The 25,742-nt window shown below is 45.2% G+C and overlaps 1 long non-coding RNA gene across 1 annotated transcript in view; it reads left to right on the forward strand.

Moving 5' to 3' along the window:
- The first annotated feature begins 13,379 nt into the window (after positions 1-13,379).
- Positions 13,380-25,742, forward strand: part of LOC309847097 — a 238,451-nt gene continuing 226,088 nt past the window's right edge. Inside the window, exons 1-2 of the long non-coding RNA XR_014302303.1 lie at positions 13,380-13,495; positions 19,754-19,861. This is a non-coding gene — a long non-coding RNA (uncharacterized lncRNA). The remainder of the gene's footprint in view (positions 13,496-19,753; positions 19,862-25,742) is intronic.

Genomic DNA, 25,742 nt, shown 5'->3' on the forward strand with positions numbered 1-25,742 from the left:
CAGGTCCGTGAAAGAAGAAGGAAGCTAGCATGCAGTGCAGCGACTATGACTGGACATCAGATCTGCTTCTCAGCTTCCTGGTAGCCAAAGCAAAAAGGGAACAAGCTGAGCTCCATGGCTCTCATTATCACGGAGGAAGGAGCCTGTTGTGTTTTCGGGTCTCCAAGCCTCAAGTTCACTTCTCACCTGGAAGCCCATATGGGGACGATGTCAGACACAAGACCTTTGGCAACAGCTTTAGCCATAAATGCCAATTTTTGTCTGCCATCTCTTGTGAAGGCTTTTAATTAAGGTCAAGGGCTTCATACTGAAGCAGACATCAGTGAGGGCTTGGCTGATCTAATTTAACAACAGACCATAACACAAAGCAGGACAAATAAAGGACTGGTTAGGGATTCCAGCATAGCGGGAGCTCAGAGGACCATGTATTATTTGCAAGTTAGGCAAGAGAGAAAGGTTTCACAGAGGAGAAAGAGGTTGCATTGGGCTCGGAGGAGTAGGGTCAAAAGGCAGAGAAGGGGGCAAGAGGGAAGAGCATTCCAGTTTAGGGAGCAGGCACAATGGCACAAAGAAATGAAAATGCTTGGCCCATTTGGAGAATGTCAAACAGTCAGGGGAGTTGAGAGAAAGGGATCCTAATCAGACTTCCATGAAAGCGGCTGGGTTTGCTGCTTGGACATTTTCTAGCTCTTCTAAGACAACTTTTTGTTGAGTTAAGCGAAAACGAATAAGAATCAGATGGACCACATTTCTCTTGAATGCACACGGGTTTAAAAACGAAGGGGAAAAAGAACTTGACAAAATGTGTCTTGGCTTTTGCCAAACCCAAAGTATGTGAAAAATCACACAAGACACATCTCGAACCCAAACACATGCCTGGATTCTCCCACTCCTAATTGCAGCTGCAGCCGGTTAATAGAATGAATTGTGGACAAGAAAATGGGGTCTGAATGGAGGCGCCTCGTTAAAGAGAATGAGTGATGCAGAGTGGGTTAGCTGGTTTACCCTCGAGGGTGTCTCCAGCTCCTGCCCTTGTCGAGGAAGAGAGACGGCCAATGGTCACACTCTAACCAAGCTATTGACGCGGGCTCTCATGCAGAACAATTAAAACCCCATATTACTTAACTCGATTGTATCATGTGTAGGAAGAATTCAGCATCTCTTGTTCCTCTCCCTGGCTGTGTGTCCGTTTCACATTTCGGAGTGTAAGAAATGAAAAGAAATATGTTTTGCATCAGGCTCTATTCACTTGAGTGGAGACCAAACGAGAGACGGTGGAAAGAGAAGACTAAGATCTCTAACATACTATTTATTATGATTCTAAATTCTTGGCTTGAGGATCATGGAGGTTTTGAAAAATGGAAGGAATCTGGGGCTCAGAGAACTAACTGATTTTGTCCATGATCTGCAGTAGGTGAGCTGTAAGAGTTCAGACCCCCGCCTGGGGCCTCTGACTCCCACCTCGCCATGCCCACTCAAAGTCCATCCTTCTGAAATGAGGGCTTTGTTTTTGCGTGAGGCGTGTGTGCACAGGTCTGTGTTGTGAAGGTCTTTAATATCTTCAGAACATCATGCTGTCTGTGCTGTACCTTTTGGATTCACATACTTTTCTGTGTGCAAACTCCGCCTCAACAACAAAGGGGAAAAAAAATGACATGTTGGGCGGAATCTTGATCAACTTCTTAATCTACAAGCTGAGCTCATTAAAACAAAGATCATGGTAAAGAAATTGGAATCCATATTATTAACCTTTCTTGGCGCATGGCTCAAGGAGTGTGGCCCAAAGCAAATCTTGGGAACACCAGGGGGCTTGTGGAGATGACTTACCCCTTTCCCTTGACTACTCTCTCCCTTACCCGTCTTTTTTTTTTTTTTTTTTAAAGATTTTATTTATTTATTTGACAGACAGAGATCACAAGTAGGCAGAGAGGCAGGCAGAGAGAGAGGAGGAAGCAGGCTCCCTGCTGAGCAGAGAGCTGGATGTGGGGCTCGATCCCAGGACCCTGAGATCATGACCTGAGCTGAAGCCAGAGGCCTCAACCCACTGAGCCACCCAAGCGCCCCCCCCCCCCCACTTACCCGTCTTAAAGAGTCTCCCTGACCTACTAACCTTCCTTCCAAGGCTGTCTTTAATATTGTCACTTTCTCTCCGACCCTAGGTTTGCTGATCCTGTTTTGGCCCCTTTTCCCTCTCTCTCTCTCTTCCACTTCAAAGAAAGAATACAACCAAAATACTTCCTTTCTTTTTAAAATTACTCTACCTGTTTCTATTGGGCTATACTCTCATTGCCTGGACCATGGCAATTCCTCTGAATGGCCTCAGTGCCTCCACGCTGGGTCCCTGGGACCCTTCTCACGCTGCTGACGGAGTGACTCTTTCAGTGTGAAAACACTACCCTCTCCCACAGAGCAGGTGCTTGGCTCAGCCAAGACTGGCCATCACGCATGTCTCCATGAGCTCCCCATCTTGCTACTTCTAGCCTCAAGCTTTATGTTGACCACAACGACGGTTTGTACCTTCCGTGACAAGGTAAGCTGCTTTTCGTTCATTTCCTTGCTTGTGCTTTTTCGGTTGCTTGCTTCTGCTTTCTTTTGGTTTTTGCTTCTGTGTCTTTGTGCTGAACGAGGTTCCCCGCACTGGGGAATGTGACTTTCTCACAAGTCACTTATCGTCCCAAGGGGGACTCTTGGAAGAAGGGTTTGTTTTGAATCTGCTTTTCATCTTCAGCACCTGGCCCCCCAAACCGGCCCACTGTCGATGTTCAGTAAAGATTTCTTGGATGAGAGTATTCTTAGCTCCTGAGCACAGCCCCAGATGCCCGGTCACTCATTCATACACTTGTTCATTCATCGGCAGGATCACATTCAGTCCTGGAGGTCATTCATATGATATTATATCAGCGTCATGGCTGGTAAATAAATAGCCACCGTCCCGAGAGCTTCTCATCACACTGGGCCTTCCCCTGGAATCCCATGGTCCTCCCTATGCCTATGATTCAGTAATGGAAGAGTTAACTCTGGACCTGTGGGCAACCAACACCCCCCCACCCCACCCCACCCCACCCCCGGCCTGTCTAAGCATTACTATATGATGGTGTGCTGTCACCCCCGCCCAGAGGGAAGGTTTTCCAGGCCCCATTTTACACAGAAAGCCCCAGCGGACTCATGATGCCCCTGCCTGGGAACCCAGGGCTCTCCCTAGGACACAGTTAAGCCTCCTTCTCCTGCCTCCTCTGTAATGGCAGGTATCTGGGCTGGCAGAACCCCCTTGAGTTTTGGCAAACGCCTCAGTGCACAGAGTAAGGCTCAGGAGAGCCAAGTGCATGTTGCAAATTCAAGACTGGCCAGCGTGAATTTAGTTCAACACATTCAAACAAAATTACGTTCACACGGAGGCACAGTGGGGCGTTTCTGGCCTGAATGCGTAATTCTTTTCCTTAGGTTATAACTGTTTCCCTGTGTCTCACTACCCCAAAAACAGTCCCTTTTCCAGCTCACACGTCACTGAGGGAGAGTGGGGCAGCCTGAGACAGAGCATGGAGCACAGTACTTATTGCTGTTTCTGGACACGGGGTACACAATTTACACATGACTAAAAACATACTTCTAAGGGCTCAGGTTTTGTGCTCTGAAGCCCAGCTGGACTCTGCAAGCATCTGGGGAATTAAAGAACTTTACATCCGCCTCCTATCTTCCCAGGACCACCCCCTTCCTGGGCCTTTTATTCACCAGGAAAGCAGGACCTCCTCTAAGAACCCCAGTCCTCTTCCCCTGCCTCCTGCCCTTTCCTGAATGACCTTCTATAGCATGGCCCCGGTACCAACCTGTCCTCTGGAAGCCTTGAACACACACGAGAGGTCCGGGACAGTATGGAAACGACCAGTCTCCCTCTAGACTAGCCAGGAGCATGCCATGAACCGAAAGCAAGCCTACCATCATTGCCTGAACATCTACTCTGTGCCAGGCACTAGTCTATGAGAAAGGGCTGATTTGTATTTTCTTGAGTTTAGGACGCAGGTGTTTATCATGTTTTTTTTGTTTTGTTTTGTTTTTGTTTTTATATTTCAACATCTCTCAAACTGGGATATGCCTTACAGTCCATGGCTCTTTGATTGCTACAGGACAGGTGCCAGTCACGGTGCGTGAATGCCTTAACCAATGGATTTTATATATAAATATGTATGATATGTGTGAGTGATAAGTGATACTAAAATCTATTTCTAATTAAGTTCAAAAGTAAAAATTCTCACTGAGAAGAAGGAAATGTGTCATGGTGTAGTTGACAACATTTTTTTTCTTTCTGAGTGGTACATGGAATGATGGTAACTCTAAAAATTTGCTGGAGGTGCCTGGCTGGCTTCGTGGGTAGAGCATGGAACTCTTGGTCTCAAGGTTGGAAGTTTAAGCCCCATGTTGGGTGTAGAGATTACTTAAATAAAGAAAACTTTAAAAAGACATAAAATCTTAAAACATTGGTGGGCTAAATTTGGTGAAATATGGTAGATGAGATGATCCTTCTTTGTGTTCTAGGAGCTCATGTTTGGGTAGGGGGAAAACAGGATAGCAGTAACTGCTACAAGAGAGGAAATCACAGGGTGCTGTGGGTAAGCAGGTGAGAAGTGACCAGGCAGAAAGTAGTTTTCAGGGGAAGGTAGCCTTGGAACTAGAACTTGAAGGATGCCTGGCAGTTCATCAGGCAGAGGAAGAGGAAGGGCATTCTAATCAGGGGGGACGCGTGCCACAGCAAGGATGCACTTGCCACTGGGGAAAGCATGAGTGAGGGCTCTGAGGAGCACGCTAAAGGAGTTTGGTTTTATTCAGGGGAGAGGCATGATCAAGGCTTCCTTTTAGAATAGAGTCTGTTGGCCGTGTGCCAGATGGGCATGAGGACCAGAGCTGGGAGGCTGGGGAGGCGCTGCTGCAAGTAGTCCCACCAAAGAGGGGCAAGGGTCCATGTGAGGAAAGGAAGAGTGAGATGGGAAGTCATGAGTCTTGCTGGCTTTTGAGCCCCACAGCCACACCGGAGGCTGGAAGTATTGTGCCCATTTTACAGTTGAGTAAACTGAAGCCAGATGAGGCACAGTGGTTTAGATCAAAAGTTGAATGGTAAAATCAGAATAGTACTAAGGGAAGGCCAGCTGGGTGACTGGTGAGTGGCCTCACAGAGTGGCCTGATTGTGGAGAGGACACTGTGACCTTGGGGACTAGTCCAGGGTCCTGGCAGGTTTAGAGATGGGATTAATCCATCCATTTAGGGCTGCTTCAACTCTTGGGGCTAGAATCACATTATCCAAGTTCTGGGATATGGATACTTATGTTATATTATGCCATACCATACCATGCTATATCATACCATATTACAGATTGATTTACAATAAAAAGTAGAAATGTCATAGTAAGGACAATGTCCTAGGTGCTAGCATTCTCTCCTTCTAGAACACCTGTCTGTGGGCAGGCAGGGTATGACTAGAAGATTACCTTGTGGGTCTGGAAACCAAGCAGGAGGTCCGTTATGGGCCTTTACTCTTCTAAGGTATTAGCCCCAGACAGCCTGGTGTATCCAATGGGCTTTTGGGAGGGGAAGACTCAAAATACGTTGGTGTGGACCTCTCCCTGAAGAGTGCTAACCCCTGAGTCTTACCAAGTCTGCCATGGTCTGCAAGGTGTTCGACGACTAAGCTCCCTGATTCCTGACCCCGAGCCTACCTCCACCTGCAAACTCCCTTCTAGTACCACCTCCTTGCGTCTTTTGCGTCTGTAACTTCCTTTCCCTAGGACGCTCTTCCCCAGACATCCAATGGTAGATTCTCTCCATTTCAGGTCTTTGTTCAAGCACCAACTTCTTAACATAATAGGCCTTTAAAATAGTGCAATCCCAGGGTGCCCAGATGGCTCAGTCGTTGAAGCATCTGCCTTCTGCTCAGGTCATGATCCCAGGGTCTTGGGATCGAGCCCCACATCAGGCTCTCTAGCTTCTCCCTCTAGCTGCAATTCCACCTGCTTGTGCTCTTTGTCACATAAACAAATAAAATCTTAAAAATAAAAATAACTGCAGGGCACCTGGGTGGCTTAGTGGTTAAGGACTGCCATTGGCTCAGGTCATGATCCCAGGGTCCTGGGATCAAGTCCCACATTCCGCTCCCTGGTCAATGGGGAGCCTGCTTCTCCCTCTCCCTCTGCCTGCTATTCTACCTGCTTGCACTTAATCTCTCTTTGTTAAATTAAAAAAAAAAATTTTTTTCTGCAATCTCCACTTCCTAGACGTGGAAATCCCCATTCCTTTTGCTGACTATATTTTCTCCATATCACTTGTCACTATCTGACATATCATTTATTTTCCTTAGGGTTTTTTTTTTTTTTTCTTTTCTTTTAATTGCCTGACTCCCTCTCTAGAATAGAAGCTACACAACAGCTGCACTCCTGTCTGGTTCACTATTTGTCCTCCCACCTAAAACAGCTCTTGGTCCTCGGTTTAGTTACGTTTTGTTAATTGAATGAATGAATCTGCTTTTTCTGATAGCCTCTGGCTGACACTCCTTTCGTTTTTGCCCCCAGCCACTTCTGATGGGCACATTCCTTCCTTAGATTATCTTAATCCTGAATCAAATTTAACTTTGCTCTGGAGGAGCCATCCTATCTCTTCTCACTTTTGCATATCTTGTCCCTCAAGCTTCAGGGCACCTTACTCTCCCTGCTGACTCTAGCCCTGTGACTGGCCCACGTGAATTAAATGGCTTATTAGAATCAGGTCCTGCTGACACCCAGGCAGCTCTCCCTGCCTAGGGCCCTGGAAGAGGGTAAGAAAAGGTCAAGATAGATTTGAGAGCTTTAGAAAGAAGGTAGGGGGAGGGTGGGTAAAAAGAGGAAGGAGGGCCCTTGCCTGGGTTAGAAATTCAGGGGCAATAGTGGGTTGTTGAGGAATACGGGGAGGGCTGGGTTCATGACATTCATGTCCGTTAAGGTCAAAGCTCACTGAACAGAAGTGAATTACACTTGAGGAGTTGATAGCTATCAGAGTGGGAAAGGTTGGGACCCACAGGCCTACCAGTCCTGTTAGAAGAAACTTCTCCAGTGACGGTCAGGGACCCACTGAGATGGCCACACCCAGGTTGCAGGCCTCCCCACTTGGGACTCCCTGCCTCCAGAAAACCTTCTGCCCTCTGGGCTGGAGAAAGGCAAGTTTGAGACACCTGCAGCCACCTGTGTTACTGAGATCACTTAGCACAGGGCACTGTAACTGGTGCCTTATCTGTCTATGCCAACTAGATGGAGATCTCTGGGAGCAGGAGAGCTCGCATTTGCATCCCCCCGCCCCCTTTTTAAAGAACCATTTTTAATTAATTAATTAATTATTTATTTATTTTTTAAAGATTTTATTTATTTATATGACAGGCAGAGATCACAAGTAGGCAGAGAGGCAGGGAGAGAGAGAGAGAGAGGAGGAAGCAGGTTCCCTGCCGAGCAGAGAGCCGGATGTGGGGCTCGATCCCAGGACCCTGAGATCATGACCTGAGCCGAAGGCAGAGGATTTAACCACTGAGCCACCCAGACGCCCCAAGAATCACTTTTTAAAGCAATTTTAGGCTCACAGTAAAATTAAAGGAGGGTATAGAGATTTCTCATATACCCCTGCCCCTACACATGTACAGCCTCCCTCCCCTATTCCCAATGTTCCCCCATTGGAGAGGCGTATTTGTAACCATTGGTCCTACATTGACACACAATCACCCAAAGTCCACAGTTTACATTACGGTTCACCCTTGGTGGTGTACGTCCCACGGATTTGGACAAAAGTATAATGACATGTATCCTCCATTGTCGTATCCTAGAGTGTATTCACTGCCCTAAAAATCCTGTGTGCTCAGCCTATTCATCCCTCCCTGCTCCCATATCCGGCAACCACTGATCATTTCACCGTCTCCTGGGTTTTGCCTTTCCCAGAATGTTAAGTAGTTGGAATCTTGGAATCATAATAGTATGTAGCCTTTTCCCATTGGCTTCTTATGCTTACTAATATCTATTTACAATTCTTCCATGTCTTTTCATGGCTAGATATCTTCATTTCTTTTTACTGCTTGAATTATAGTCCATTGTCTGTATGTACTATGGTTTATTTATCCAATCAGCTACTACAGAACATAAATTATTTTTTTAAGATTTTGGATGTAAATTTTTTTTTTTAAGATTTTATTTATTTATTTGACAGAGAGAAATCACAAGTAGACAGAGAGGCAGGCAGAGAGAGAGAGGGAAGCAGACTCCCTGCTGAGCGGAGAGCCCAACGCGGGACTTGATCCCAGGACCCTGAGATCATGACCTGAGCTGAAGGCAGCAGCTTAACCCACTGAGCCACCCAGGCGCCCTGTAAATTTTTTTTTTAATTGTGGTAAAATACCCACAACACGAAATTCACCATCTTAAGCATTATTAATCGTACAGTTCAGAGTTATTAAGTATATTTGCACTGTTGTGTAACCGTCACTGTCCTCCATCTCCAGAACTTTTTTATTTTTCCAAATGGAAACTCTACAGCTCTTAAATACTAACCTCCCCTGGTGACTTCTATTCTCCTTTCTGTGTAAATTTGGCTACTCTGTGTACCCTGCATGGGTGGATTCATGTAATATTTGTCCTCTTGTGATAGGCTTATTATACTTAGTATAATGTCATCAAGGTTCATTCATGATGTAGCAGCTGTCAAAATTTCATTCCTTTCTAAGGCTGACTAATATTTTGTTGTATTTCTACACCCCATTGTGTTTATCTGTTATTTGTCAATGGATACTTAGGCTGTTTTCCCATTGGCCTTTGAGTTATCTTGTGTCCAGCATTTTGGGTAGGCATTCAGCGAGTGGTTAGTGGATAAACAATGATGGCACCTCGAGAAAGTCTGGGGTGGAGGAGAGCAGAAGGAAACTTCTTTCCTTGAAGTAGTGGGTGCAGTCCAAGGAAGGCTGCTATCACCAGAGCGGGAAGAAGCTGATGAGCAAATTTAGTTCTTTAAGAATTTTTTTAAAAGTTTATTTATTTATTTAAGCAATTTCTATACCCAGCGTAGCGCTTGAACTCATGACCCCAAGATCAAGAGTTGCATGCTCTTCTGACTGAACTAGCCAGGCGCCCTAGATGAGTGACTTTGTATCCTTTCTGAGAACTTCATCACTCCCCACTTTGTTCCTTTTGTCTTCTGTTTCTAGCCCTGCTTAGCAGTGACATTTGCAACACTCAGAGGGCCTTTGGATCTGTTTTACGAACCAAGGTCTGGGCCTGGTCTATTTATTCTTAGCCCGCTCCAAAAAGAAGAGGAGTTTCAAGATCAGGTGCAGGAATTCAGCATTTATTAAGCACCCTTGGGCTCCAGGCATTGTGCTGGCCCCTATCCATGAGGTTTTGTAGATTCCTAAGTCCACAGGGTTAGGATGATTCCTCCAGATGTTCCCTAAAGTCCAGAGGGAGTCAGAGCTGGCTCCAGGCCCCACGGCTCTTGGAGCCAGACTTGGGCTGCTGTGGCACCCTGGGCTTTCAACTCCAAATCCACTGCCCCGAGGTGGGCTAAGCCACAGCTATGGTTGGCATTTGGAAAATATTTGCCAGAATCTAGGACTAAGTTCCAAGGCCTGGCACCATAGAGGCCCTGGGGCCTGTTGTAAGATCAGTCAGGATGGGTTCCTGGACATTGTGGTTTCAGAGTGAGCCAGACAGCTTCTGTGGCCCTTCATCCAAGACCTTTAGCTCAGTCCTGGTGGCCTCTGGAAGGTCTCATAGCAGGCTCAGAGGCCAGTGAGTCTGGGTCCTGACCCTCTCTAACTGAGGATTCCTTGCCTACCTCAGGAGGTCTGCAATAGCAGGGAAGAGGCTGGGGACAACTGGAACTTGACCTGTCCTGGGGGGGAAAAACTTCTATCTTCTACTCCCTCATCCTAGATCCTAGACCCCGTAGCTCACCCCTGAGTCTTCTCTCAGGTGTTGAGAATGCAGGAGTTACTCCTGCTGGCGTTCTCATTCTGAAACTGTAATTTCCCAGGTGTGTGCCCTTGGGCAAGTCACTTATCTTTTCTGTCTCAATTGCCCTTTCTCTGAAATGGGGATAATTTTTGTCCCACCTTATAGTGTTTTTGTGGGGTTTGGAGAAATTAATACATATAAGGCCTTTAGGGTAGAATCTGCATGGTTCAAATAATAAATGTTAGCTCTCATTATTAGTAGTCCTTCTAGGTGTGACTTCTGGATCTGGAATGCCCTTCCTGTCATTTGTGCTACAGACCTAGCTCTCCTGTAGCCTCCTCCAGGAAGTTTTCCCAGATTCTAGGCAGAGGGATTTCACGTGCTTTTCAGCTTTTCATTCATTGTGTTTGCTGTCTGTGGGCCCAAATCCTCTCCCTTGCTGATTTGCCAAATTCTTTGGGCCAGGACCAGGTCTTTTTCACTGTGCACACTGTGAAGCACGAAGCAGGTTTCCACTCCATCTCTGGGCCTTTGATCTTGAGGCCATGTGGAGATTACAAGCACTGCACAGGGTGAAGAGACCCAGGGCTTTAGGGGAGCAGTCAGTGAATAGCTGGCTGGGCCACAGCTCTTTGTTCTGGGCTTTAGGTTCTCTATCTGTGCAAGGAGGAAACTGAATTAAATGACTTCCAAAGTCCTTCCAGACTTGACCAGTTTATATATAAATAGAAGGCACTAAATCCTTCAGAAAGGAATTTCTCCCATCTGTCAAGCTGGACTTCCTACTCTCCAAAATTCCATCTTAACAGTCATGTGTTCCTTGTTGGCTTTTAGAGCCTTGGGTGTTGGAGTCACTGGGATTGAATCTTTGTCCTTGGTAATGGTGGCTACATGCAGATTACTTCCTCATTTCTAGGAAACTCCCTTTCCTGGTCTGTATACTGCAGATGGTAATAAGCTCAGAGTTATTATAGAGGGCGTATTATGTGAGATAGTTTTTAAAGGGCTTACTACTGTACCTTAGATGGCATCAATCAACTGTAGCTATTATCTTATTCTCTAAAAAATATGAGAAGAAAGATACCTGTGGCTCCCCTTCTGACTGAAGCTTTACATAGATAAATGGTTATGTTTAAAAATAGGATGGGGGGAGGGAATATAGCCCATCATTAATTAATATACTAAGTTATTTTACTTATGGTAGTCCTTAGTTCTTAGGCTTTGTTATGTAAGTATATCTTAAAGAATAGAAACCTCCCAAAGAAAGCATTTTCTAGACCAATGCTTTCAACCATTGGACTTGGAATCCTTTCTACCATCTTGCTACTTCCACTTGCTCCTGTCACTGCTCTGTTTCATGCTCAGACCTCCAAACCCATCCAAAGGTAGGACTGAAGTTTTGTTCCATTGAAAAAAGAGATGATCACAATTTCTTTTAAAATAAACTGTTAACATTACGGACCAGTAGAGATTAGCCTGTGCCAGGCAGTAGGATATGAGCCTCACAGGAATTAGCTCCTTACATCCTTCTTGATGGGCCTGGCAATCAGTGTTCCTGTTATCTCCACTATGCAGGTGGAAAACCGAGCACCAGAAATACCAAAACACTTGCTTGAGATCTTAAGACTAATGTGAGTGGTAAAGTCAGGATTTAAATGCAGTAATCTGATTCCAGATTCTCCAAGATTAGCGCCCAGGCTTTATTCCTTCCTTTGATGGTAGATGAAGTTTACAGGTAGGGAAGGGAGCCAGGTGAGGGATATGGGGAGCAGAGGGGGATGAGAATGGCTATCAGTCTTCCCTCCTCACCTCTTCATGAGCCTGTTGTAATTTAGGCACTCACCCTTTCTCCTACACTGTTGCAACAACTGAACCTGGTCCACAGCCCCACCCTGGCCACCCCAGGTCAATCTGTCCTTCCAGGCCAGGGAGATATTTTTGATACCAATTTTTATTATTCAATTGCATCATTGGAACATGCACAATTGGGTAGGGAAGTGCACATTCTTCAGTTAATGATGCTGGAACAACTGGCTAGCATTCAGAATAAAGTTTACACACACACACACACAGCCCACACTCCACTGGAGCTATCTCACACATCATGTAGAATAAACCCCAAAGCAATGTGAATATATAAAGATAACAAATGAAACCATATTAGGAAAAAATACATATAACCGTCTTGATAATTCAACGTTATTGAGCTTTTCAAAGTATCTTGTAAAAATACAGAACTTACAAAAAAAATACAGAACTTACAACAGATGGACAGATTTTACTATATAAACATTTAAAACTCATATATGTAGGGGAAAACCCATCACAAATAAAATAAAAGGGGAAAAATATTCAAGAAAATATTTGCAATGCACATACCAACTGAAAAGCTAATAACCTTGCTACACCACCCAGAGCGTTCTTTTAAAATTATAAGAAAAATCTCATGGAGGGACACCTGGGTAGCTCAGTTGGTTAAGCAGCTGCCTTCAGTTCAGGTCATGATCCCAACGTCCTGGGATTGAGTCCCACGTTGGGCTCCTTGCTCAGCGGGGAGCCTGCTTCTCCCTCTGCCTCTGCCTGCCATTTTGTCTGCCTGTGCTCGCTCGCTCTCCCTCTCTCTCTCTCTGATAAATAAATAAAATCTTTAAAAGAAAAAAAAAAAGAAAAATCTCATGGGAAAGTGGAGAAAATGTGTGAACTGCCAATTAGAAAGTGAGATAAGGGTGCCTGGGTGGCTCAGTGGGTTAAAGCCTCTGCTTTCAGCTCAGGTCATGATCCCAGGGTCCTCGGATCGAGCCCCACATGGGGCTCTCTGCTCAGCAGGGAGCCTGCTTCCCCCCCCCCCCCCCCCCCGCCTGTCTGCCTACTTGTGATCTCTGTCTGTCAAATAAATAAATAAAATCTTAAAAAAAAAAAAAGGAAAATGAGATAAAAATCACTAACAAATGCATTTTAAAAATGTAGTTTCACTGGAGTTCAAAGAGGTTAGTGAAACAAGATACTATTTTTTATTTAGCAGCCAAGTTGATAAACAGAACAGTATATACACCTCTGGTGGAAGTATATGTGGTGGGTCCAACCTTCCAGGGAGGTTGGCAACTTTGCAACCAGAACCTGTAGAGATATAAAAAAGAGTATGACTTCGAATTCTAGGATTTTATTTTGGGAACATACGGAGGAATAGTTAAAAAGTTAGGGTCTTTGGATGGGATAAGGATCACGTGTTGTTTAGAGTGTGCGCCTGTTTGTTCCTCCAGGACCTTGTGAGCGCAACCCGGTCAGAAACGGATCTTAATCCCAATCCTGTTCCTTATTTCTCCCAAGCAGAAAATATAGTCTTCCCTTTCTATCTGCAGTTTCGCTTCCCGCAGTTTCCGGGCCCACATCATCCCTGGTCTGGAAGCGGAAGCGGAAGCCCTCCTTCCGACGAATCAGCAGATGGGGGATAGGAGCCTCCGACGATCTGACGTCACTACGCCAGCGTCATCCTCTTCCCTTGTCTCACCACAGGGGCATCTTATTGCTTCACCTTATCACAAGAAGTAGGGTGAGTACAACACGGTAAGATAGCTTGAGAGAGAGAGACACACACACACACACACACACACACACACACACACACACACGTCACACTCCCATGATCTTCACTACAGTATTGTTACGGGCATTCTACCTTCTTCTTCTTCTTCTTCTTTTTTTTTTTTAAGATTTTATTTATTTATTTGACAGAGAGAGATCACAAATAGGCAGAGAGGCAGGCAGAGAGAGAGGAAGGGAAGCAGGCTCCCCGCTGAGCAGAGAGCCTGATGCGGGACTCCATCCCAGGACCCTGGGATCAGGACCTGAGCCGAAGGCAGCGGCTTAACCCACTGAGCCACCCAGGCGCCCCTCTACCTTATTATTCTACCTTATTATTGTCATCCGTCTCTTGCTGAGCCTTATTTACGCATTCACCTTTCATAGGTGTGTACCTGTAGGGAAAACCTTATGGAGGGTTCAGTACCATCCGGGGTCTCAGGCATCTCCTGAGGGTCTTGGAACGTATCCTTTGTGGATAAGGGGCGGGGGCTACTCTAAGGCTCAGGGGGTGCTTGATGCCACAGTGAATTGATGGGAGAGAAGAGAAAGAACAGGTTTGCAGGGACTTGGTGTTAACAGTTGTGGAGGCCGCCCAGCCACCCCTCCTCCCCAACGCCAGCGCATTCCCCTGGGAGCTGGGGAGAGAGAAAAATTGGAACGGATCCTGGTAAACAAAATTCAGTGGGCAGATGAATATTTACAACCAGCAGCGGTGTATGGGAGCTAATGACTCCCCCTTCTTGTCAGCATTGTTACCTGACTTTTCCATTTTAGCCATTCTCTGGAGCATCCTTGGTAGTTTTAATTTGCTTTTCTTAGGCACCTTTTCATGTTTATTGGCCCTTTGGATATATGTGTGTGTGTGTGTGTGTGTGTGTGTGTGTGTGTGTACACACACATATATGTATATATACACAGACACACACATACACATACCATATATATATATGGGGTGTGTGTGTGTGTGTTTCTCCTCCTCCTCTTCCTCCTTCTTCAGCACATTTTTTTTTTTTCTATTGGATTATCTGTCCTTCTGTAATTGATGGGTAGTTCTATATACATTTTGTTTACAATTCCTTTGTTCGATATATTGTTGCAAATACCTTTACTCAATTTGTGCTCTGTGTTTTCAACTTTTTAATGGTGTCTTCTAATGAGAAGTTCTTATTTTCAAAGCAGTTTAATTTAAAATTTTAAAAAAAAGGAAAAGACTAGAAAAAGTAGTTAATTTATCACATTTTTCCTTTATGATTAATGCTTTTTTTTTTTTTTTAAGATTTTATTTATTTGACAGACAGAGATCACAAGCAGGCAGAGAGGCAGGCAGAGAGAGAGAGAGAGGAGGAAGCAGGCTCCCTGCTGAGCAGAGAGCCCGATGTGGGGCTCGATCCCAGGACCCTGGGATCATGACTGGAGCCGAAGGCAGAGGCTTTAACCCATTGAGCCACCCAGGCGCCCCTATGATTAATGCTTTTTATGTCCTGTGTATAAGAAATTTTTGCCTACCCCAAGTCCTACTGTTTTGTGTTTGTCTTTCTTTCTTTCTTTCTTCTTCTTCTTCTTCTTTTTTCTTTTTTTAATGAAGGCTTATTGTTGCTTTTAACATTTAGATCTATAATCCATCTGGAGTTGATTTTAATGTGTGGTTAAATTATTTTTTCATGTGTTTATCCAATTGATCTGGCACCATTTTTTTGAAAACATCATTCTTTCCCCTCTGCACTGCAGTGTCACCTATTTCATACATCAAGTAACCTATATTTATGAATCTGTTTCTGAATTCTCTCTTTCAGTCCATTAGTCTATTTGTGTTCAAACTACGCTGTCTTAATTACTGCGGTTTTATAATAGTAGTGTGAGACCTCCAGCTTTGTTCAAGATTGTCTTGGATATTTTTTGGCCTTTCACATTTTCATGTAAATTTTTGCATCAGTTGAACCACCATGAAAACTGGCAGTATCCACTAAGCTGAACAATTATACTCTTAGGTAAATACTTAATAGAAAGAAGTATCCAGGAATGTTCCTTGTGACTCTGTTCATAAGAGCTCCCAATTAGAAAGAACCCAAATGTCCGTCACCAGTAGAATGGTTAAATAAATAACCGCACAGAGTGGAATGCTATGTAGTGAATGTGAACAAATGAACCAGTGCTACACAAAACAGCATGGTGTTTAATACAATAAGCCAAAACCAAGAGAGTTCATGTGATTCCATTTATACAAATTTCAACACCAAGCAAAGCTAATGTATGGTGTTAGGAGTCAGGAAAGTCATATCATTTGGGGAGGAAGGATCATGGAGCAGGCCTTTTTGGGTGCTGGATATATTCTCTTTCACTTTGTGAACATGCAAACACGATTGTGCCCCTTTTTATATGCACATTATACTTCAATAAAAAGCTTGTTTAGAAATTAATTCAATGCAACAATGAATTTTGAAGGCTTACTGTGTGCAGGGAGGTTTGTCTTGCCCAAGTTGGGGGTAAGTATCAGGACATAAATGAATACAATACTGCCCTGGAGGTAGTTCAGGGTTTTGGGGGCCTGGTAAGGGATGGAGGAACAAGCCTGTAAAACTTTACAAAGCATTGTGGGGGCAGAAGGATCACTCAGTCTTGCCTGGGGGCTGGGGAAGTTTTGTCAGTTACAGAGTGCTAAGTAGGATTTCAACTACTGTAGTCAAGGAGCAGTTAGTGTTTTTGAGGCCAGGAAATAGAAACATATGAAACTAATGTGGTAAATTGTATTTTTAATTTGAAACAAGGTTAAAGTTTAATTTAAGGCTTGACTAATTTCCTTGGAACTCTAGTTTAGTAGGTATGTTGTAATCTGGATTTTGAATATAAAAGCTCTGAAATCTCTAATATGAAGGAAATTGATCCATGGATCCTTTTAACTTCTTTATTCTTGGGTACACTGAACAAGTTACTGACCAATGCCATAGGTTAAGTGCAGCTTCATCAATGAAGTTGTGAAATGTAGTTATATTTAATAGATTTTAATTTTTAATAATTTAATATTTAATTAAATGTAGTTACAGTTAACAAAAACAAGAGATCTCAAATTTCTCTGGATAGTAAAGAGTTGCCAAAGGAGTCCAAGAAGGAGATAGATTCATAGGTAAGTTATGGGGAAAATGCTGAATACTGTGAAGGAACCAGGCAGAGGGAGATGGAATTTTCTGTCTAATTGTTGGCAGTTTGGGGAACTCCCAGAGGACCAAATGTTCTGGAAGAAATTTTGTGCAGTAAGAGTGTCCCCATAAATTAGACCTCTCAATGTAATTCAGGCCTTCTGGAATCTTCTGGCTTCTCCAGGGTCGTTTGTTTGCTTCCTGAGAAATGTAAACCAACTCAGTTCTACCAAGTGTGAGTGAAAGCCAGGCAAGGGAGGACGTCAGTACTTGTACAATGCCTACTGGTTGGGCAGACATGGAACCAACTGCTATTTCACAGCCACTTTGTTGCAGAGGAACTCAGCCGCTGTGGAGAAGTGTGCAATGGAAAGGACTCTGGAGGCAGACAGATAAGGGTTCCAACTCTGCCTTGGCTGTTCGTAGGTTCTGTGACCTTGAAATATCCTATCGCAACTTCTTTGTTGCCTCAGTTTCCTTTCCTGAAGAAAGAGGATAATGCTTACTCCTTGAATCACACACACCTTGTGGAATGAACTCAAATATTTTTCCATCGCTTAGCACAGAGTTTGATACATAACAGGACTTCACTCAATGATCATGATATTATTATTTTTGCAGTGCTTTCTGGCTGACGTCATCCCGGACAATAAATGCAGCACTGAGCATCTCTTTTGCTAGGTCACTGTGTCCATAGAGTTCATACCGTGATTCCAATTAGGCAGAGTTCAAAAAACAAGCAAGGCTAGTGTAGGATGTTAAAAGTCAGGAAAGTCTTGTCTGTGAGGAGGAGGGGTCATGGTGCAGGCCTTCTGGGTGCATTCTCTTTCACTTTGGATTTGTTCTCCTTGAATATATTCATGAGCCCAATCCTCTGTTCCCCTGGAGCAGGGTTCAGTCCTCAGGCAAACAATGGGAAATTGCCAGTTAGGCAGGGAGTAGTACTCACTTACTGGTTGGTCTATCTCTGTTACTTGTTTGAAAGGGACTGTTGTCATCGGGTTCCTCAGACTGAAGATGAGGGATCTGAGGCACAGAGAGGGGAGAGGGAGTTGCTGGGGAAGGTGATTTGTGGTACGGGACTGAAGCCACAAACATGGACCCTGAAAACTCTATTTCCATAAGCCACTGCATGAGAGTGCACTGCAGGTGTGCGAACGGCCGCGTTTCTAATATAGTAAGCTGCAAGGGGCATTTCTACTTCTTCTCCTCCCCTTCCTCCCTCTCCTTCCTTTTCTCCTCCTCCTCCTCTTCCTTCTCCATCTTCCCTTTCTTCCCCTTCTCCTTCTTCGTTTTAATTATTATGAAAGGCTCCAAAACTCTTAGGTACAGCCTTTTCTGGAGCAGAGTCACTGCTAAAAGGAGACCCTAGATCACCTTCTTCTGGAGCTCAGAGGTCCGCCTTCACCTGCTTCCAGGCAGTCTCTAGAACAGCCCAAGCTGGGGTCAGAAGAACTGTGTTCTTGAGGAACTGAGTAGCTCAAGATCTTGTCCTGCTTTCTGCAAATTCACAGAGCAGTTTGTCAGCCTGCCCCAGGCTTGCCCCTGTTTGCAGAGCCGGGAAAAGGATAAGAGGATGTCAGAGCGCATGTGGCATCTTTGCGGTGAAGCTGGGAGGGGTGGTGAGAGTCTCACCTACTGTTCTGTTGTGGATTTGTCTGTGAGTCAAACTTGGTGCCTCTGCAGGTACAGAACGCCTGCCTTTATTTTAGCAGGGGCTTCTGAGTGTCTCCTCCAGGGCTACCGGAGAATTTTGAACTTTGTGTTTTTCTTATTCGGGTCGTACTGTTCTAGGAGAGACATGCTCTGAATCGTGTTCATCCTGCTGTAGGACCTGGTCCGGTAAATGTGGGCTGAATCAAAGTGAGCTGTGCGTTTTCCCAAGAGTTTGTTTCTCTAGAGCTAGATTTTGTCTTCTTTTTTTTGTTTTTTTTTTTTTTTTTTTTACTGTAAAGGACATGGACTATTTGGCCTTATATTCATGGCTGCGCTGAAGCCCAGACATCGAATTGGCCATGTCTAATCAGCAGGTTGCTCCCAAAGATGCAGAATGCTGGTGTTGCTGAAGTCAAATTTAAAGATTTCTGCTGTGGTAGGAGTCTCTTGTGCCAATTGCTACCTATTCTTGGGTCTTGGCTGCCATCCACTCTTTGGCTAAAATGCCTGAAATTCTGCCCAAATACGTGTGCATGCACAAATCAGTCAGCTGGGAGGTGGGGCACTGCTGATTTGCCCCCTTACGAATCCTCTCCTCCTTAGCAATTGACGTGTAATCCCTTGTTCCTTTTTCCTTAAATGCTTGAGTCCCTTGACAGTGTTTGGTTGCTAGAAATCTAGTGGCCCAAGTGAGACAGAGAGGGGCCCTGATATTATGGTGTTTAGATTTCCAGAGAAAGACATAATAAACATGTAAACAAATGAGGTAATTTTCGATATTGTGTGAGTATTAGGAGGAAGAGGAAAGAAAAAGGATAATGAAATGGAATAATATGGGCTGGTCCCAGGAAGGAGATAACAATTGACCAGATCATGTATCTGGCTGGGGTGAAGGGACTCCTCCCCCACCTACCCCCATCCCCAGGGTGTGGGGGACTGATGGGCTAGCCCAGTGCTAGAGGGGATGCTAGTGTGGGGAGAAAGCCGAGTGGACCTTGCAAACCTCCTATATTCTGGGAGGTGCTTTTAGGCTCCAAGAAGGAATATGGGTTTTGTTTCAAATTCTGTGGGAATCTGTCACTTCAATACCTTTTTGACCTCTCTTCCAGCAAGTTGCAGACTTCTGTCTCTGTCTGCCTAAGACTTGTTGCTTGAAGGCATCCTCAGAGCTTGCTGCTACTACCCTTCAGGGCAAGGCTTGTTTGTCTGTATCCTCTGTGCAAGCAACATGGTAACAGGAGAGAAAGGAGAAGCAGTCACCTTCCCAACCCTCCAGCATCATTAGCAATACAATTCTCATCTTTCATGGTCCAGTTCTTGCCAATATATGCACTTTTTGTGTATTTCGTGTGATAAGAATGACCTGTGGTACGGAGCAAAATATAAATTATTTACCTGTTAATACATTCTACTGCCTTCTGTCTTCCTTTCTCTAGCCTATCTACCTTCTGAGACTGACATTGTTAACCATTGCAAGGAGCTGGTCATTGCATGAATTGTTTTGAGCACATTATCTTGAATAATCAACATAACAACACTGTGAGGTAAGTGTTATTGTTATTCTTTTTATGGAGGAAAAACTGGAGGCTCACAAAGATTAAATAAATTGCCTAAGATTATGTAAATTTCATCTCTGGTTACAGCAGGCAGGCTTTAAACCTAAAAATCCCAAAGTTGCTATGCTCTTGACCCTGATGGATACCCTCTCCATGTGGCTCCATTAATTACACGAAGACTTCACCAAACCACTTTTTTTTTTTTAAAAGAAACTTCTGCCTAGTTGGGCGAGAAATGGACTGTCATTAGGTTTCCTTCATATATATCTCACGTCCTTTCTGTAAATAATGCTGATCATTAACATGGTAAACAGCTTGGTAAACAGTGAAATGTTTACTGGTGTCTTTCAAATCTATGACCTCAGCTGCTGCTCATCCAGTAACCGTGTGGCAAGGGCTCTCTCATTGTACCCAGCTGACAGATGGAGAGAGAGGGAGGACAGGGAACTGAGGTGACCAGCCCAAGGTTGTCCAAGTCGGAGCCATCTTTAGCTGCCAGACCAGGAGGATGAGGGTGTGTGGGGGAATGGCCATTGGCTCATGTTATGGGTAGATACGAATTTCTTTTTCCCTTGTCAGTGAATCTTTCTGTGGCAGATATTATTGCCAGAGAGGAGGTGAGGATGTTAATGTTAATGCTATTGACTGCCTCAAGACTCACCCCAGCCTCTCGACTTTTGGAAACTACCATTTCCTCTACCTCTAACTCCCAGGGAATCCTGTGAAGTAATGCAGACATCTTACGTCCAGAGTGACCCAGCTGGGTCAGGGCAAAAGTGGACTGCTGGATTCTTTGCAGTCCCAGTTTTTCTTTCTTTCTTTTGTCTAGCATAAAACATCAGTGCTGCCCGCCAAAACTACTCTCTTGCCCATTTGAGTAATAGTTTATAGCTCACAAAGGGCTTTTAGAAATCTGTTATCCTGATCATCCCTGGAGAGGCAGGCAGTAGTACTGTCATTTTTGCCCATTGTACAGGTGATGAAACTGAGTCCCAGAGAATACAAGGCTAGTAAGTGGTGCTGTCAGGACTAAAGTTCAATTTTGTCCAAGATGAATTTAAGTTTTTTGCATTATATGTCTTTGTTTTTACATTAAAAAAATATATATATATGAAACATTCAGCTGCTCTAAAACTATTTACTGCAACTCTCCCCCTACCTCACATCCTATGGAGATAATGTGCATTATCGATTCATTCTCTAGGCAGCATCTAAGCATCTGGCAAATGGTAGGATCTCTTCCCATGGCAGCTGGAAACCACCAAGTGAAACATTTACCAACTTATTGACATAATAGTGCCCAGTGTTTGTGTAGGTATCAGGCAAAGTTCTAATTGCTTTTTAACATTCTGTTTAAAAATGGGGGCTCCTGGGTGACTCAATCAGTTGGGCAGCTGCCTTCGTATCAGGTCATGATCCCAGGGTCCTGGGATCGAGTCCTTCATTGGGCTCCTTGCTCATCCGGGAGGCTCCTTCTCCCTCTGCCTCTGCGTGTATGCTCCTCTCTCAAAACAAAACAAAACAAAATAAAACCAAACCATTCTGCTTAGAAATAAAAATATATGTGACAGTAAGCTTATTTTTGACATTCTGTCAAAAATATTTGACATTATTTGGCATTTTTGACATTATTTGACATCATTATTTGACAGAATATCAAGAATAATCAGAACTCCAGTATCATAAGTTTATGGGAGGGAACCCCGGTGGGGGGATGCCCATTGGTTATGTCTGTACAGGATGGGGCTTCAGCTTGTAAGGTGGGAGGGAGTTCAGGAGACCTCTGAGGAGAACTCAAGGAGGGGCCTCAGCCAGGGGTGAGGGAGAAAGGGAGCTAGAAGGGGGAAAGATCACTAACTTGATCTCATGCCAGTCACAGGATCTTTATTGGTGATAGCCAGAATAGCAGCACATTAGTGTGCTAGCTGCATGTCAATGAGGGAGACTTCTAAGTGGCCAGCTATAAACTAACAAAGCAGAGATGGGATCAGAGATATGCAGATCCAAAAAGGGATGGATGTCTGACCCGAGCTCAGCTATCTGGGATTTTAACATATCTAAAGAAGGATTGTGTCATTCTAAGCCAACTAGATTATTCCCGGAATCTTGGAAAACAGGAACTGCAGAGGTATATGGGTTCTTGGCCCCAGACCTGGGAGATTTAAGGTGAGGAGAGATGGATGCTCTGGGATGTGTTAATTCAACCTGCTAATCTTTCAGGTCACTGTACCTTTGACCCTCCCAGGTTCTACTGTACCTTTCTATGGGCAGGTTTGTTGGTAAAGAGGGCTTGTGCTGGTTATGTCTGGGGGTGAGTGGGTGATGGAGGGGTGAAGGTGAGGGTGGATGGCGGGGTGGCTGCAGAGGCCAGGAACCTATGGGAGCATTTGGGAGTTGGGGACGAGGTGTTAGGGTGGTGGAGTCGGCAGTGGTAGGAGGACAATTGGCGCTCAGACCAACCATGGGTTTGGCCAACAAAAGGCCAAGGTGACCTTAGGGAGACTGTTTCAGTAGCAGAATGGGCCTGATGCCAGCGTGGTCTGTGCAGATCCACAGAGTAAGAGGCTTAAGCCTGGTGCAGTGAGTCCTCAGGCAGTAGCTGGAGGGGAGCTGGACAGAGTGTTCATCCTGCAGTGTGAGAGATGGGATCATGATTGAGTGCTCATGGAGGGGATTACTGTGAGGAGAGGAGCCTAGGAACAGAGTGGGCCCCTGGGGCTCGGGTGGGAGAAGAGAAGCTTCACTGGAGGGTGGTGGGAACCTGAGCATGCAGGATCCAAGTCTTCCTTGCTGGGGCTGAGTGAGCCAGTTTGGGGTGGGCACAGCTCTTCTTTGAGGAGGAGGTGGAGGTGTGGAACCAGCTACTGAGGGGGTGGGCATCCTCAGCAGGGGTGGAGGAATCAATGTTTCAGACCCCCTGCGACCTGCCAAGCCCAGCAACACAGCTGGTGAGGGTCAGGGTAAGGATGCAATCTCTCTTCTGTCCCCACTGATGCAACTATGGGTGAGAGTCACCAAATCCTGTCTGCGATGTAAAAATGAAAGTGCTATTAGAAGCAGAGCCATGGGGCGCCTGGATGGCTCAGTGGGTTAAAGCCTCTGCCTTCGGCTCGGGTCATGATCTCAGGGTCCTGGGATTGAGCCCTGCATCGGTCTCTCTGCTCAGCGGGGAGCCTGCTTCCCTTCCTCTCAATCTTTGCTTATTTGTGATCTCTGTCAAATAAATAAAATCTTAAAAAAAAACAAAAACAAAACAGGGCCATTATGAAACCTAACACATCTTTTCTTCCCTGTTTATCACCTAGCACATGACTTTGCCAGCCCTATGTCTTTTCTCTAAGGGGGCGGCTCAGGGATGGTCAAGGCCCCTCCTCAACTTGCCAAGGACCTCATGTCTACGCACTCATTTGGGAGTAAAGGGAAGCAGAGTGAGCGTGTGAAGCTCTAGTACCCGCAGTGGGAAATCTGGAAAGATCAATTTTCTAAGAACTCCAGTCTTGGAAGTGGCAGCTGGTAGGTGCTGATTTAAGCAAACCCAGTTGGTAGAGATGAGTTACTCTGGAATCAGCTTTCCTCTTCACTTTGGTTAATCATGGCCGACAGGGTTCCTCTAGATACCAAGGTTCCTAGTGCATTCCCAGTAGGATCGTAGTGTCTGCCAAGATAATTCCAGGAACACCTCCTGGGCAGGAAGAACATGGGCTATGTTAATGAGCCACTTCCTTGGGAGGCAGCCTAAGATGGGGGGAGGGGTTCTTACACCTGGAGGTGTGAGGGAAGGCATTTTTCTGAAGCGGGGTCTTCCTTCTCTAGCAGGCAGCTTTCGCACTTCCCATCCCCAGGGGTTGTGTGGAAGGAGAGCAGGTGCTGAGATAGTCCTGGTTTATGAAGAGAGATGAGCACCTTCCAGGAATGGAGTCTCTTGGGGACAGCAAATCAGAAATAGCAGTGGGATGGCAAGGCTGTTCTGGTACGAGTACATGGTACATATTCAGTAGATTGGCCTTTTGGCGTGCATGGTGGTGACACATGAAAAATCACATGCTGTAGCCTTGGCGATTGGCCCTTAAGGCCCAGCAGTGTGGTTGCAGAGGGAAGGCCCGGAAGGCCCAGAAGGCCCAGATGCTGGTCCTACCACTTCTCACAGGGTGGCTTTAGGCTGTTGTCACCCTCTGAGCTTTAGTTTCTCCATCTGAGCTGGGTCATGGTGATTCCCATATCTCAGAGCTGCTCTGAGGATCTGGGGTGTTAATGTAATTTGAAGTTCTCTGAAGATGTTGGCACCTATGACAAGCATAAATTCTCATAAGGAGAGGCTTTGGATAGGTAGAAAATGCAAGAATTGAAGTGTGGACCGCATTCATTTTATTCTGCAGACTTCTGATGTTGCCCGGTATGTGAGAGGCTCCACACGAGGCATTTGGGAGACGAAAAACAATAAGGTGTCAGTCTCTGGTCTGGAAAATGCCCAGTATAGTGAGGAGTGTGGGAGACAGGTATGTCAGTAGGATTCAGTAAGTACTGTGTGGGCAGAAGGAAGATGTGCTCTAGTTTTGCAGTAGGATCCGTGTGTACCAAGCTGACTTTTGAGAGGGTGGACTGCAGATTGAGGAGGTAAGAGACACTTTCAAGTCAGAGGGAAGAAAATCGTAGGAGCACTCAACAGCTGTCTGTTGGGAGACCTTGCAAGAAAACCCATAAGGACAGGGCCTGATGTGGCCTATATCCCCACATGACCTCCTGAAGTGTGACAGGGAGCTGTGAGTCTGTCTGGTTCTTTTCCACTCTTTTCAAGGTGGTGATTAAGAGGAGACAGGGAGATGAGAAACTTGAGGTGTTGAAAGAAAGACCAGGAGCCTGGGTAGAATGGAAGTGGGTCTAGGCACATGTCAGATCCCAAACTCAGTTGCCTAAGGCCAGACACATGAATGAGAGGAGAGGAGGCTCAGCTGTATTTGCTATGAAAAAGCTTTTTAGTTTAGTTGACTGCATGTTTAGCTAAAGGGATAATACCATACACACAAAAAAGTAGTCCTTTTGGTTGAATCTAAACACCATTGTTAGTTGGTGCAGGAGCTTCCTTCTTTTTTTTTTTTTTAAAGATTTTATTTATTTATTTGACAGACAGAGATTACAAGTAGGCAGAGAGGCAGTCAGAGAGAGGAGGAAGGAAGCAGGCTCCCCGCCGAGCAGAGAGCCCGATGCGGGGCTCTATTCCAGGACCCTGGGATCATGACCTGGGCCAAAGGCAGAGGCTTTAACCCACTGAGCCACCCAGGCGCCCTGGGAGCTTCCTTCTTTATACGTCTTTAGGTTCAGCATCCAACTGACATCAGCTGGCATACAGGCTTGGATCCTTCTGGTTCATCTCTTCCAAAATACTCTTAACCTCTGTATATCTACACCCTCTATTTTTACCCCAAATATTTGGAATATGCCCAAATAATTATTTTTCATGGTGAAAACACCATCTCATTAGGTGGCACCAGGTTGAGCGTGTGAGGAGGTCACAGTATGCAATGACAAAGGCATAGTGCACATTCTCTGGAACCAGCTGGGCTTTGGCCATCCACGTGCCATCACCAGAGATGGTTGTGTCATTTGATCTCCGGGGCTGAGTTTCCTTGTCTGGAAGGCAGAAGTACTACAACCTACTCTACAGGCTTTCTTTTATTCCTTTATTTTAAAGATTTTTATTCATTTATGTGACAGAAAGAGCAGAAGCATGGGGAGCTGCAGGCAGAGGGAGAGGGAGAAGCAGACTCCCTACTGAGCAGGGAGCCTGACAAGGGGCTCAGTCCCAGGACCCTGGCATCATGACCTGAGGCAAAGGCAGGCACTTAACTGACTGACACCACCCTCACCGGCC

Source organism: Mustela nivalis (genome assembly GCF_964662115.1).
Source record: "Mustela nivalis genome assembly, chromosome: 13".
NCBI classification, from domain to species: Eukaryota; Metazoa; Chordata; class Mammalia; order Carnivora; family Mustelidae; genus Mustela; species Mustela nivalis.